Below are 15,981 nucleotides of genomic sequence, written 5' to 3' on the forward strand. Positions count from 1 at the left end.
TGTGTGTGATGCAGTTGTGTTTTAATGAGTTTACGATTAGCTGGGCGTAGTGGCACACACCTTTAATCCCAGCGCTTGGGAGGCAGAGGCAGGTGGATCAGTGTGAGGTAGAGGCCGGCCTGGTCTACAAAATGAGTCCAGGACAGCCAAGGCTGCACAGGGAAACCCTGTCTTGGCAGGGGGAGGGGGCAGGAATGAGTTTAAAATGTGCTGTAAGCATTAATTCAACCAGATTTCTAAGTATTAAGGATACTATTAGGCTTTGCTCTGATGTGAACACAAGACAAGTGGTATTTAAGAAATATGCACATTAACTGTTTTTAAAAAGTGGACATAGTGTTTACAGTCTTGAAAAATAATAAAACAGTAAACCGTAGCAGGAATCTCTTTCTTCCTATGTATGACAATATTTGATTAGCTTAGGTCATGGAAAATGTCTCTTATTCAGGATTTGTAATCAAGATTTGCTTTTTCCTCTAAATCCCTTTGGAATTGTAGGTGCCTCTGGTGGTGGGTTTGAGGATTTACTATAGTATATTTAACTAAAGTCTATGAGTAAAGGAGGTTAGTAAAGAATTGAGCCTTTCATGAACTCTTTGATTTGGAATTTGAGGGGAGGTATGCAAAAATAGGCATGGGATTACCGATTAGATAAAACAGGCCAGTATTTACTAAAAATACATATTATTAGCTATTACAAACATCTCCACTGAATGCTTTCAAATGTGTACTTTGGAAACTTTTTCCTCTTTGGAAGAAAAATAAAATCTTTCCCTCAAGGTGAATGATATTCCTTATGTAATTTTAAATTTGTTGTGTATTCTCTTGGTAAAGCCTTGCAATTTTAACTGGCTATTTCTACTAAAAGAAGACAAATGTGATAGCTTTTTGGGGGGTTGTTTTGTTTGTTTGTTTGTTTGGTTTTGGTTTTGTTTTGTTTTGTTTTGTTTTTGAGACAGGGTTTCTCGGTGTAGCCTTGGCTGTCCTGGACTCACTTTGTAGACCAGGCCGGCCTCGAACTCACAGAGATCCACTTGCCTCTGCCTCCCAAGTGCTGAGACTTAAGGTATGCACCACCACTGCCCAGCTGCTCTTTTCTTAGAAATTAAATAAAAGCTAGTGACCTCACTCTTTCATATTGTCTCTGGCCCCTAAAGCAGGATTTTGTAATATTTTAAAAAACTTTTAAAACATAAATGCTTGCCTTTTGTCTTTCTTGCGCTATCCTATATGTAAGTTGTTTGTTTGTTTATTTGTTTGGGACAAGGTTTCATTGCTGGCCTAGACTGACTTTGAACTCCCAGTATTGAATAATCCCTTATCTTGGTCACCACATTTTAATTTATCAAGGTGTTCAACTCCCTGTCTTGGTTAAACCCAAAAGCTGTTCACAACTTCCTGTGGGGAAATGACAGGAAGACGGTGAAGAGCTGGCAAGAGGAGTGAAGGTGGCCTGGGGTCAGATCCAGTTGCTGACCCAATTCTGCCACTTGACCTTCTTGTGTTTGGGGATTATCATCCGGAAAGGGGGCCCTACCTTTTGCCTTCCGAGGATGATGTGAGGTTAGGAGCCAAAGCTTGGCTTGACTTTTGGAAGCTGTGGGTCTGGATTTATGTTGAGACCTTTCATGGTGTTAGTCAGGGTTTCTGTTGCTTTGATGAAACATCATGACCAAAAGCAAGTTGGGGAGGAAAGTATTGATTTGGCTTGTACCTCAATATTATAGGCCATCATCGAAGGAAGCCAGGACAGGAACTCAAGCAGGACAGGAACCTGGAGGCAGGAGCTGATGCAGAGGCAATGGAGGGGTGCTGCTTACTTGCTTGCTCCCCATGGCTTGCTCAGCCTGCTTTCTTATAGAACCCAGGACCACCAGCCCAGGGATGGCACCACCCACAATCGGCTGGCCCCTCCCACATCAATCACAATTAAGAAAATGCCTTACAGCCAGATCTTATGGAGATATTTTTCTCAACTGAGGTTCCCTCCTCTCAGATGACTCTAGCTTGTATCAAGTTGACATAAAACCACCCAACATACTTGAGCTTTTCTCACGAGTGCTTATTATGCCTGGTGATGTCACTGATAGGAAGGATTGCTCTACCCCCCCCCCCCCAATTTGGACTTTGTACCTCTCACATCTCAGACATTAAGGCTCATTGGTTAAGTCATGTGCCTTTCAGGAAAGAGCCAAAATAGGGGTAAATCAAACTACAGAACAGGGCTCTGAGTTACTGAGAAGTCACAATCAGAACAGGATATATCGGAATATGAAAATTTATCCTGAAGTTCCACAAGCCTCCTTCTATGCATCTTAATTCTTTGTGCGTGTGATGCATGCATGGGGTGTATGTGTGTGTGTGTGTGTGTGTGTGTGTGTGTGTGTGAGAGAGAGAGTATGCGTGTGTGAACATGTAGAAAGCAGAGTTTGATGTTGGTACTTTTTCCCTTGATTGCCCCTCAACCTTCATTTTTAAGACAAAGGCTTTTTCTGAGCCTGAAGCTCACCATTTTGCCTAAAGCAGCTGGCAAGCCCCCTCCACGCCCCCAAGATATACGTTTCCCCAACTGCTCAGCACTGCAGTACAGTCTCTTGCCCGGATTTATTGTGGGGCTTGGGGAAATCTAAACTCAGCTCCCCATGTTTCCCAGCAAGCACTTTACCTACTGAAACCACCTTGCAGGAAAGTATCTATGACAACAGAGTATATATATATACACACACACACATACACACACACACACACACACACACACACACACACACACACACACATAGTAGGAAGCTTTAAATGGGCAGTGATGAATATTTCTCGGAATCTTCTTACTTTCCAGTGTAAGGAACAAACTAGAACTAAGATAAAGGGCGTGGCCACACCACAAGGTAAATGAACCGAAAGGGCGTGGCCATGGCTCAGGTGACTCAAAGGCTATGGGTGCAAAACACCCCCTGCTTCCTCTGGTGCTCATCCCAGCAGCAGATCAGATGGTAGATGCCCCCTGCTCACTCTCTAAGGCACTAAGAGGATGTGTACTAATGATTTTTCTGACTAACAAATACAGAAATGTATAAACACTGGTAGCGAACATTTTGGCTTTTTAAAATCTCTCGGGCTAAGCACGACAGTGCGTTGGCATAAAGATGATCAAGACAGACTTGGGAATGAGAAAAAATGGTCAGAGCTTATTGACTGTACATTAATTTGTTATCTGTACATGCTGTTCTGGATTAAAATCTCGGTCATTTTTTTTTGAGTGGAGCCACCTCGTAATAATTCGATGTGTCCAAGTGTCATTTAGAAATAACTTGACATTCGAAGTAAAGCTGTTGTCTTTTAAGAGAAGAGATTGCTAACCTGTCAGAGTTGGGGGTTATTAATGATGACTGAATCCTGGAGAAGAGTGGAAAGCACTTTTTAAAGCCCAAGTCCCAAGGAAAGCAGAATTGCCACAGGGGTAGGAAGCAGAAAAGTGAAATTATTTTAGGAGATGTGGCTCAGTTTGTAGAATGCTTATCTTTGCTCCAAGCCCTGGCTTGTATCTCTGGCACCTATAAACGGGGCTTGCTGTTGCGGGCCTATCATCCCAGCACTTAGGAGCTGATGGCAGGAGTCTCATAAATGGAAGGATAGCCTCATGATGTAGCTGGTCAGAAAGCAGCCTGGCATATATGAGATCCTGTCTCAAAAAAGCAAAACAAAACAAAACACAGTCCACTTTGGATTTCATAATCACCATGTGTCCCTCTTCTTTATGGCTCAGAAGTCATCATAATGTTCGGAATTTAGATTCTTTTTAAAAATTAATTAATTTATTTATTCAATTTACATCCTGGTCATAGTCCTTCCCTTCCTCTCCTCCCAGTCCCATGCTCACCCTTTTTTCCCTCCTCCCTCTTTCCTATTCCTCAGAAAAGGGGAATCCCCCACCACCACCCACCCACCCACCCACCCTAGCTCCTCCAGTCACAACAGGACTGAGCAAATCCCTCTTCCCCTGTGGCCTGGCAAGGCAGTTCCATCAGAGAGAAGTGATCAAAAGGCTGTTAACAGAGTCCATGTCAGAGACAGCCCTCGCTTGTCTTACTAGAGGACCCGCATGAAGCCTGAGCTGCCCATCAGCTACAGCTGTGTAGGGAGCCTAGGTCCAGTCCATGCATGGTTTTTGGTTAGAATAGATGCTGAGACTCATGGCCAAACACTGGGTGAAGCATAGGGAGTCTTGTGGGAAAGTGGGGGTGGGGCAGAGAGCTCTACAAGAATACCAACAGAACCATCTACCTAGGGCCCAGAGGGGGGCTTGTAGAGACTGAGGAACCAATGAAAGACCATGCGTGGATTTAAAATTCTTAACGAACAGCATCACAGCCAGATTGTCCATTGCATTAAAGGATGGTATCTCAAAGAGAGATGAAATACGACAGGGCTTTATTCCCAATGTTACAGACTCAAGGTCAGCGGCTAAGGGAATGGACAACTGCAAGTTACCGGGTGTTGCCTGGCTGTTTTCTCTTGGTTCTGACTTCCTCTGCACAGTGACAGACTTCCTCTGACTTCTCCACAGCACTGGCCAAGACAAGGGTGTGTGCCTTTGAGGACTGTACACACACTCATAGCCGGTCCTGGAGTAAACATTCTCGCTAACCCTGGTGATGTATGTATGCACAGGTGACAGCTTGTCTGTTGGGTGGTTTATTACTGGTTTCATCGCTGTGACAAAGTACCTGACAGGGCTGCTTAAAGAGAGATTTATTTCAGCTTACAGTTAGAGGGTACAATCCGTGGTGGCGGGAAAGACACGGCCCCAGGAGCTTCAGCCATATGGTCGCATGACATGCATAGTTGGGAGCAGAGACACGCAGGTGCCGTCGCTCACTGCATTTTCTCTTTTCATTCAGTTCAGGACGGCAGCCCATGGAGTGGGATGCCACCCACATATAGTCTTCCCAACTCCACTAACCCCCATCTAGAAACTTCCTTACCGACCCTGCCCAGAGGTTACTGTTCCAGATCCTTGAGTTGACAAGATCACCCATCATACATCCTAGACAGAAGAATTTGGGGGAAAGAAATGGACACTGTACACTCAAAAATCCTGCCTTCCCGTCGGCCATGCATAGGAGACTGTTTACCCTCGACGGTCTCAGATCCTGTCACTGTCAGCACAAACAGCCTATCCTACTCCAGTCAGTATTTTTTTTTCCAGTTTCATGAGATTTTTTTAAATTTAATTATTTGTTTCTGTTTTCTGAGCATTGGTGTTCTGTCTGCATATATGTTCGTTTGGGGGTGTCAGATCTTCTGGAACTGGAGTGACAAACACTTGTGAGCTGCCATGTGGGTGCAGGGAATTGGATCCACATCCTGTGAAAGAGAAGAGAGAAGTCCTCTGGAAGGTGGCTCTTAAACACGGAGCTACCTCTTTAGACACACACACACACACACACACACACACACACACACACACACACACACATACACACACACTAGTCCCTTCCTTATCGGCTGTTTGAAACAGGCCATCTTCCTGGAAGGCTACATTAATGGCTATTGGGTTTTTTCGAAAGCCATGGTGAGGGCAGGCTGACTCGCACGAGGCATGTGGGAGTATGTATAACCCTTGTGTTCTTACCCTATGTTTTTCTGACTATTATAGTTTTAAACACTATCAAATAAAGGAATTGTCATGTTTCAGATGTCAGTCTGGTGGTGGGTGGACTCTCAGCTTGTTTAAGTCAGTGAACAAACAAGAGTATTAACCCTCATCAGAAAGCTGAAATGTCAACGGCTAGAGTGAGCAACCTCTTTTTCTGGTCCTGTTCCCTAGGCATCCAGTTATTTTTACCTTCTCTGCTCCAAGTCCACTCATGGGCAGAAAAAAGGAATGTGCATTGTATCAGCCTTATGCCCTGAGATCTTACATCCTGTACTTTGTAGATGGAATTGCTTCATTTTTTTTCCTTTGTGAGTCCACGTGTTTCTTTTTCCCTTTCTTTGTATCTTTGCCTGTCAGGCTGCCTTTTATATCTTCATTAAACTGCAAGGTCTATCTATTTACTAAGGGCACAAAGCAGAAACACTCCTGCAGAAGCTGCCTGACCCCAACAGTCCCAAGATGTTTTCTGCTGTTGGCTGGTGTTTCAAGGCATTAAGGTTTTTTTCAGTTAAAAGCATTCTTTGGTAGCTAAAATGCAAGTCCTCAGACCAGGTAAAAGTACCAGACAGTTTCCAGGAACGGAGACTCTTGTATTGTTTGAGGAAGCAACAATGAATCCAGCAAATGAATCCAGAATCTACGGGAAAGAGAGAGAAGGATTCAAAAACTATAATTGCAAACAGTTGGTAATTGGTGTGCGGTACTTACAAGCGTGAGCTGTGTGCAAGGGTATTTCCTGCCCCATTGTCAAATTCTCAACCAGACCCCAAATGTGCTTACAAATTAAGAGCTCAAAACACAGGCAGGCAGTCCCCAGGAAGGCGGGTTTTTTGTTTGTTTGTTTGTTTGTTTTAGTTTAAAAAATGGATGGTGTATGGAAGAGACCTCTCCTGCTACACAAGGCAGAAAAATTCTCACCAAGAAAGCAAGTTCAAGTCAGCATTTCCTGAGGATAATTCTCTACTTGTTTTCTACCAAGGGAGGTAGGCCATCTCCTAGGGAGGCTATAGGGGAAAGCCTGCAGGGAGCTCTGGCCACCTGGCCTTTCCGTCCCCTTTAGAAGCGTTCCTGTAGTCTAGTAAGAGCGAGCCGTCCTTTCCAGCCACACGTTCATGAGTACGATGGGGAACATAAGTGTTATAATCCTTAGGATATTAATAGCGAACGGAGCCGAGGGAAAGTGGGTACTGTGGTGTTTTGGGGTTATTTTTAGCACCCTCAGCACTCTGTGCTTCCCCCAAAACTGCCAGTGTCTCTGAGCAAGATGCAAAAGCGTTGGGATTCTTTGTTTATAAGGAGGTGGCGCAGTCTGGAAACGAGAGGAAGAAAGGAAATTTAATATTCCCTCTTGTGTTCGGATCTGTGAGTTTGTGGTGTTCTGCCCAGCCAGGAAGCGAGCCCTCATTGGACCACTGATTAGAAAAATGACACATACTTAAGAGATATGACAACTCACAGAGATCAGTTAAAAAAAACAAACAAACAAACAAAAAAAACAAAAATGAAAAGCCTCTTTACTCCTCATGTGATGACATCTCCTCCTTGACCGATATGGAGCAGAGATCTACATACTTTGCCATATTTTATTTTCACTCTTTGAGACAGGATCTCACAAATATACTCCAGGCTTGCCCAGAGCTTTCTATGTAGCCCAGGTTAGCCTTGTATTCATGATCCCACTCTGGAGCTTGCAGGGGTGAACCTCTATACCATGGTCATGGATTCTTTAGCTTTTCCTTTATTGATTTTTTAATTTTAATTTTCATATGTACATGCATGTATGTATCTCCTCCCCCCCCCACACACACATACACACACGAGCGTCATGGCACCATGTGGAAGCCAGAGGACCATTTGCAGTAGTCACTTCTCTGTTTCCACCATGTGGGTCCCCAGGATCCAACTTAGATAGTCAGCCATGGCAGCAGGCACCCTTACTCACCCAGCCATCTTGCCAGCCCCTCGATCTTACTTCTGATCGCATCTGTGAATAAGTATATACACTATGTGTTTACTTTTTTAACCTAATACTGAAACTTTGTGTCTACTGTCGGTATGTTTTCTTGTCTGCTGGTGCTTGCAGCAAGACTGGCCTGGGGAGTTTGACTAAGAGACCCTGTCTCAGAAAATAAGCTACAAAAAGTGATTAAGAAAGATTTCCTGATACCACCCAGCCCCAACACACACCTCCATACATGAAAATACACATAAAAAAATGTACATGCATGTAAATGTTTCTATAGTCTGTGTGTAGTGAAATTGGAGCATACATACTAATTAATCGAATACATTGAACTAAGCAAATCGGCACTGTAGTTGGTTGACAGCCTTTTCCAAGGTAGGGTAATTTTAGCAAATGGTGTAATACCTAAAGGCCATTGGCTGTTTTAATGATAGACGGTATCAAGTGTCCCCTCCAGCAGGAGTCTGCCCAGCCCACTGAATTTGGGGGACGTTCTAAGGTATACTTTATGTTGTTTTTGTCATACGCCCACTGCAGTAACCCCCATCTCACTCCCGTAATAGCTCCATCCCGTCTCCTTTTCCCATCACTGCCTGTCTTTTCGAAGTAACTGTATTTAGGATTCACATGACTCGGGTAGACTTGGCGATCTAACCCAGTTGTAATAACCAGTGAATTGCATGATGCTAAAGATGCAGACGGACCTCATCCCACCTGCATGTGGAATACAGTCACGTCTCAGAAGAGGCTGGGACCAGGAATTGGGTGTCTCTCCTCCCCACATCCGTGTGGTTCCACTTCTCTTTGTCTGTCTGCTCCGTTCTTCCCTCGTTCTTGACCTGGCCCACTCAGCAGAAACAAGCCACCCTTGGGCATCATTTACTAAGTGTTTGCTTCGAGCAGCACCGCGCATGTGTTCTGATTCCACATTCTGTAGGCTAGAAGGCCGTATCGGTCAGCTCAGCCATGGCCTCCCTAAAGTCAGAGAACCAGGAGAAAGGCCTCAGCGCCCATGGCCCTTCCTTTCTTTCTCCTTCCTGGAAGGGACTGTCTTAGGGAAGACCCCCTCCCCTCCCCCAAATATGCCCATTGTCCATGATTCTGTCCTTGGGAGCGTATGGCAATTCATGACCCTTGTGCCCACCATTCTTTGGTTCCCTTTATCTCTTATTAGAGTGTGATCTTTCTCGTGGCATCAGGAGACTCCCATTGCACAACCCCAGAGCCTGCAAAAGTATTCGGTTCACAGTGGATGTTTTAACACATCCTGAATGAAGATGCAGGAGGAGAGGCCTGGAAGGCAGCTCCGTGTCTTGCGGATGCTACCCCTTGAAGGTTTTCTAGGGGCTACTGAAATTGCCCATCTCTGCTTTAATGGGGACCATTTAGGGGGTTGGCTGCATTTATATTTGACTACCTTTTCTGGTGCAGAAACATTTGCTTTGCTTCTTCTTCCTTGAAATCTGGCATTGCAGGCTTCGAAACATCTCCCATTTTCTTAGTTCCCATAGCAACCACATTGGGTGAGCAAGTTCACTGTCAGGCTTCCTTGGAGACACACCGATGAGCTTGCCGATGGAGCTAGCACAGAGTTCCCATCCTCCTGATGCCCTGCTGAGGCTCTAAGGCATCTAAAGAGTCATCCCTGGCTCGAAGGATTGATGGTCAGGTTCCAACAAGGATGCTTTAGTTCAGATCCAAAGGTGCTACCCCTTACTAAAAAACAGAAAGGGGTGAGGCTCAGAAGCAGTCAGAGGTGTTAAAGCATTTCCTATGGCTTCAGTTTTACACGTGTAGTTTGTAATGGTAAATAGTGAGTTTTCATCAGTTTCTCTTTTTGTTTTGGTGTCCGTGTCCTTGTGACATTTCAAATGTGAACTCTCCATTTCCTTTTGTCTCTAGAGCAAGCTTACTTTGGTGAGGGATCTCTGGAGACACAGTACCCAGGAACAAATGCCACAAGACTCCATTGCTGCTCATCTGCGTGTTGCTAACAGGGGGATTTGCATGTAGTATATGCAACAATGAGGTTTATGAAAAACAACTCGGGCCAGTGAAGTGTATAAAAGTAACAGTAGTCAAACTGTGCCTGGCAGTACTCAGTGGTCAACCCCATGTAGGAGGCCCATGTTTAAGGCCAGCCTGGATTATAGAGACCCTTCCTCAAAATCCCAGCACTTGAGAGGCAGAGACAGGTGGATCTCTTTGAGTTCAAGGCCAACCTGGTCTACAAATTGAGTTCCAGGACAGCCAGGGCTACACACAGAAACCCTGCCTCAATCTCCACCACCATTAAAAGGTCTCTGTTTCAATGACTGTTGCCCAGCAATGCTAACCTCACACTGACTTTATCTCAAGTAGTAAGGTGAGGTTAGGATGGACGTTTTTTCCACAGGACCTCTCCAGCAGTAAATGTGGATTTGCTATTTTCTGTGTGAGAGAGAAGACAGTTGCTTCCTTGAGAAACTTCTGTTGCAGACTATAAGGTCCACTTTAAAGAAAGTCACTGCAAAGCCATCACTAGGGAATTAAATATATCCATGTCTGTTGCCGTGTTAGGTGGGTTGCACGGTATATTAAATGAATATGTAAATGCAGCCTGAATGACTGAATGACCACACTTTCAACAGAGCCAATGAAGAAAAGCTCTGGTAAAGGGTAGGATAATTAAAAGGGACCTGGGCTGACTATTCTAGATACAGGGGATTTCTGAGGAAGCAACAGGCGATACAGATGGAGGCTGACCAGCTGAAAATTGGGGCATGCTACCTGGTAAGAATTCTGTGGCTGTGGCTATAGCAAAAATCATTTCAAGACTTTCCGTGGTTGCCTTGATTTGGGATTTTAGTTCGGCTAAATGTCCTATTATTTGATATGCTACTCACTCCTTCTCTTTGCCTCGCTCAATTTAATCATCATCCTGAAATATTCATTCAGCTTTTAAAAACAACCGACAGAAGGCACATGACCCAGACAGAATACAAGACCATGACTAGGGGCCCGAGGTTAAAGCATAACACCAAATTAGGTACAACCACCGTTTGGCTTACTCAGGGTGACATGGCACCCACACGAGATGACTTTTGATCCATTCGGGTTCCTCATCGCCAGTTACTGAAAAAATTAGGATTTCTTCATTATTTTAATTTATTTAAAAATTTCTTTCTCTATCAGAATGACTCATCCTGAGTCATCCTCTGAGCGTCATTTTAGCCGTTGTCTATCAGTGCAAGGGAGACACAGAAGAAAATGAAACATCACCTTGTTTGTTCTGCAATGTGAATATGGCTTCAAAGCCAGGGTGGTTGTTTTTTTTTTTCTCTCTCTCTCTCTCAAGTTCTCATATGTTAATTATGAAATGCCAACTACAGTTGGAGCACTATTTTTTTCATAAAGCAAAAAGTAATGATTGTGTTTGTTTCTGCAACACAGGTGAATTTCCGTTTTGCTTCATGAGCTCATGAAGCAACGACCTATGTTCTGGGCTGTCATGGCTGTATGTTGCAGAGGCATACCTCTCATATGTAGGTGGGAATCTGGCTCAATCCTATCAGCACCTCTAGGGTTTGTATATATAATCCTTACATGCCAATCTGTAGTTCTCCACCGAGAACCATCATGGTCAATATGAAAGCATTTTTTGTATCATGATCATAGAACAATTGGGACCTTCTAGAAATGCATGGAATGTCTAATAGTTGGTCTGTGACACAGTAACTTGTGTGTGGATCTGACACATCACCTTCCATCTTTTCTCTTCAGGCCTTACATCATTAATTCTGATTCAGAGGATGACCGTCTTTGTCATCTTTGTCAATAGCCCCACGCTGAGAAGGAACCCTTACTTAGCTGGAAAGGAATTTAAAATTCTCTTTTCCAGATTTTCATTTCTTATATATCTTGCCACCAAGATATGAAAACGCTATTGTTTTTTTTCTTTTCTTTCTTTCTTTTTTGTTTGTTTGTTTTTTGTGTTTTGTTTTGTTTTGTTTTGTTTTTTGCTTGTTTGTTTGTTCTTCAAGACAGGGTTTCTCTGTGTAGCTTTGGCTATCCTAGACTCAATTTATAGACCAGGCTGGCCTCGAACTCAAAGACCCTCCTGCCCCTGCCTTCCAGAGTGCTGGGATTACAGGCACAAGCCACTGCACCAGATTGTGTTCTTATTCTTATTTTGCCTTTTGTGTGTGTGTGATCTTCTTGAAGCTGGGTGCCAGCATGGGTCTGCTCCGGTGCTCTCTGAGGTAGACAGGTTAATGCTTCTGTTGGCTTTCTTTCAGCTGACTGAGGGACTTTGATGGCAGCGATTGGGTTTGCTTTAATTTAGGAAAGTGCCAGCCCCTCTCCGAGAGCATGATTTATTCTCACATAAATCAGATTAAAAGTTTTTTTTTATAGACATCAGATCTGTCTTCTTGGCCAGCCAAATCTTGAGTGCACAATTACTTACAAAGAAGAGAGTCGGAGAAAGGGGCATGAGTTATCATTAGGCATGAGTCAGGCCTGATTTTGGGAAGTGTTGCCAGAGTCACCCCTGTCAGCTGAGGGAGGGGGACATGGGGGGGGCTGCTGCATCAGCAGAGGTAGCCATTTTGGTTTTTTATATAATTCACATTTTCTGAAGTGGCACGAGGGGACTCCAGATAAGAGGACCTTGTATGTGAACAGACAGGGTGTGTTTCAGGAGATTTATGAAACAATACTCTCTCCTTGGAGCGGTTGTGGAACACACAGAGGTTTCTAGCTTTTAAAATTGGGGAATTTCTTTGGTAGATGATTTTATTTGCTAGGACTTTGGGAAGAGCAGGCCTATGAGTTGTGTATGACCCTTGCTTCCATTTTTGTAATTACGTCATCACAAGGGCTCATGGCTTGTTCAATTTTTCATGCATGCTCTAAAAAAATGTTTGCAAGCCAGACTCTGAGGCCTCACAAGGGGATTTCACGGCTTCTACTTTTTGAATGGAATTGCTAAAGTTCCTATCAGCAACTACTGGTGATCAGGGCTTTGACAATTGTACGTATATTACTGAGTTTCACAAGAGGAAGGAGAGTATGGGAATTCTGGAGACAAGAGAAACAGCAGCAACAAAATCAACTGCCTAAGTCATCTAAAACGTCTGCTTTCCTCAAAAGGACCAAATGCATTGCGTACAACTATTGCTAACCCCGTATGATTGTACTGAATCCTGTCACTAATAGTGGTTGTCCCCGCAAAGAATAGCTGATTGTTTTTGAAAGTTTGAATATAAGTGACTAATGTTATTTCCAAAGTACTAATTTTGATTTTGGGGGGAGGGGCGCGGGGATGGACATTTTAAACAGTGTCTGTATCAGACTATGGACCAGCTTCCTGTCCTGACCTGTTACTTCGTTATAAGCAATCACTCAGAATACTTTTTGGTTGCTTTTGTTTTTTTGAGTCAGGGTGTCTAGTATCCTAAGCTGTCCTTGAACTTGAGTAAGTAGCAGGGGGTGACTTTGAACTTCTGATCCTCCTATCATTACCTTGTCAGGGCTGGGATTAGAGGCACATGCACTTACCCAGTGAGCTATAACCCCAGACCAGTTCACTTCTCTATAATCGCCTTTTCTCCCACCTCAATGAAAATGTAAACTGTAGGTCGGCTGTATACCCCTTTGTGAATTGTATATAGTTTTGCACCTTATATACAAAAATAATATGCCACTGTAGGATTGCCTCCATCCAAGGACCAATATTGGCCCTGTAGGGGACAATCTCTGTCTCGCACACACATGGGGATATATGGTATAAAATGGAAAACATTCTGCCTAGCCAAGGGTTGGGGGGGAGGGACCAGGCAACAGCCAGTCAAGCAATTACAGCCTCTCTTATTATCACTAAGTACTGTGGAGGGCACAGTTGTACCAAATGGGCTTCCTTACTCTGTTATTCCCACTGCGTGTGGCTAATCAGTATTTGTAATTTATTCAGTGGGAACAGTGATGGCCCATGGGTAAATGTGGTTTCTGGAACCTTCTGCAGGAAAAGATGGCTGAACCGGCTGAAGTTGCCAAATCTGGAATTTTAGATAAGTGTATTTACTTATCTTACCGTTGTCGAAATAGAGGCATGAAGAATCCAGGTCTTATCCTCTGAATTTGGCTTCTCTACCTCCATGCTTTAACGTCTAGGCTAAACCTCATCATTCAGAGACCAAGTGATGGAGGAACTACACCATGAGCTCGGTAGAGCCTTTAAGCCTCCTTGAATCCTGGTTTCCGTCTCCTAGCCTATGGTGACTTTCTCAATAGCCTAATGAGCCACATCTCAGGGGAGCAGCCAGGGAGCCCAGGCTGCGTAGCTCAGCCAGCTCTCAGCGGTGGGCGGGTGAAAGCTGACCTGCTGTGGTAAGCTTGGGTTTGGTTTTGAGAATCTGTGCAGGCTTCACAACAGAGGCTGCTTGAGATGGGACCTTCCCACTGGCCACTTTATGTGAGTGTTTCCCACTGGCAGGCCAGGGAAGCAATCTCTCCTCTGCAATGGGGGGTCTCATCACAAGGTAACATTTCAAAACAGCATGCCTTTCCCCATGGAAAGACAGAAGGCTGTTATTTAACTGGTAGAGCTGGCTCGTGGCTGCAATTTCATTAATTACAGTTTTCTCAAATATTCTAATGGTTTTTATTTACATGTTTTTTTTTTTTTTTAAAAAGCACACTCTCAGGTAGAACTAGCCAGTTTCTGAGGAATGGAAAAACCTGTATATACCTAAAGAGATTTAGGCTGGTGTGGATTTATGCACTGACCTACATTATGGGAAAGCATCATTTTCCTTGAGGAGTAATATATTTTCTATAGGACTGAATCAACTAAAACACACACACACACACATATACACCTGCACTCACACATTCTTACACTTATACACTCACACGCATACATATTCACACTCATACACACATACTCACATATATTAGCACTCACACACACTTGCACACACACATATTTACACACACACACACACCCGTACTCTTAACGTGCACACAAACTCTCACATTTGCCTTCTTGTGATTTATAACAGCTGTTTGTTGTTAACGGTAAAGTTGACAGTCGGTCTCTGCAGATTCCTCAGCACACTCCCAGCATCCCCTGAGAATGTTAAAAACTGCTTTGTAGTTTTGCTGAGATGTGAACACATTTGGCCTTCTGGAAGGCTGATGTGCAGACGTGATGGGTGAGCCCCCCTCTCTGCCTGCCCCAGAGTGTTCACTCACTGCACCCAAACTGTGTTTATGCACAAAGAAGAAATTGTGTGGTTAAAGGACGCCCCCCCCCCTTAGATTTGAGAAGCCCTCAAAATTTCTAATTCTCTTACAAATATTGTCACTCTGGGTAAATTGTACTAGGACTATAATTCTTTGTATAGTCAGCCTTTGACCACATACCCTTCACACAAAATAAATATTTAGGGAAAATGTAAAACAATTGTGTTCTAGACATAGACCAGGCCAGCTCATGACAATTGTATCACGCACTAAAGAAACAATAGGGTAAGAACCTGATTTCTTCATGGAGACACCCAGATGCTGTGTGCTCGTGATCTCAGCAGCCACCCCATCTCCAGAGAACCCTAGCCACAGCTCTCCTCACAGGCTTTGGCTCCCACAGTCCTTCCTTTGGCCCCAGAGTGTGAGGCACAGAGGTCCCCTTTGGAGCCTCTTTTCATGGACCAGTTTAAACAGGCAGATCCTGCTATCTCCTGTTCAGTCGTTGGCACTGAACACTCTACTGTGCAGAGGCCACAGTCTGGCCATCAAAAGCTGGTGCCTGCCTTGCTGTGGATGGCTGGAGGGTGGCAGGTCCCAAAGGTCAGACACATAGGAGGCTTTCTGAAGACGCCAGTCTTGTTTTCTTCTCTCTTCAGAGGCAGGAGGTGAAATGGGGGAATCCCAGTTCCTTTTAAATGCCAGCTTCAATCTATCTCCCTGTGAGAATTCCCTCCGTCCCACGCTTCCACCCACTCCATATCCAAAAATATTAATGCTTGCAATGGAGGGTGAATTCTGAGGCTGCTAAGCAAGAACTTCAGAAGTGTCTGTCACTTTTTCTAGATGTGTTTGTTTGGAAAGCAATGAGGACAGTGTGTGTCTGTTGATAATACTGAAATGTGCCAATACCTAATGGTGACCAATACTGACAAATACATGAGTAGCCACCTTTCAACTGATGTCTTCTGCAGGGTTGGTGTTTTTGTATTGTTTTTTTTCCCCCTGTTTAGAATGAAGACGCTGGGGTGGGGTGGGGCGGGGAAGAGCCCAGCCCAGTTGGGAGAGTGCTTGCCTAGCTTACATGAAGATCTGGCCTCAGGCTGTAGCACCATATAAAACAAGGTATTGTGGT

At 44.2% G+C, this 15,981-nt stretch overlaps 1 protein-coding gene and 1 pseudogene across 9 annotated transcripts in view; both read left to right on the forward strand.

Moving 5' to 3' along the window:
* ANK3 (ankyrin 3) overlaps nt 1-15,981 on the forward strand; it is a 590,040-nt gene that overhangs the window by 152,010 nt on the left and 422,049 nt on the right. The gene's annotated exons all lie outside the window — the stretch shown is intronic.
* The window catches only part of LOC311580736 (small ribosomal subunit protein uS13-like), a 41,429-nt pseudogene continuing 28,251 nt past the window's right edge, over nt 2,804-15,981 (forward strand). The window contains exons 1-2 of the transcript in view: nt 2,804-2,885; nt 13,871-13,988. The product of the transcript in view is annotated as a small ribosomal subunit protein uS13-like (transcript). The remainder of the gene's footprint in view (nt 2,886-13,870; nt 13,989-15,981) is intronic.

Source organism: Acomys minous, assembly GCF_964271855.1.
Source record: "Acomys minous genome assembly, chromosome: 13".
NCBI classification, from domain to species: domain Eukaryota; kingdom Metazoa; phylum Chordata; class Mammalia; order Rodentia; family Muridae; genus Acomys; species Acomys minous.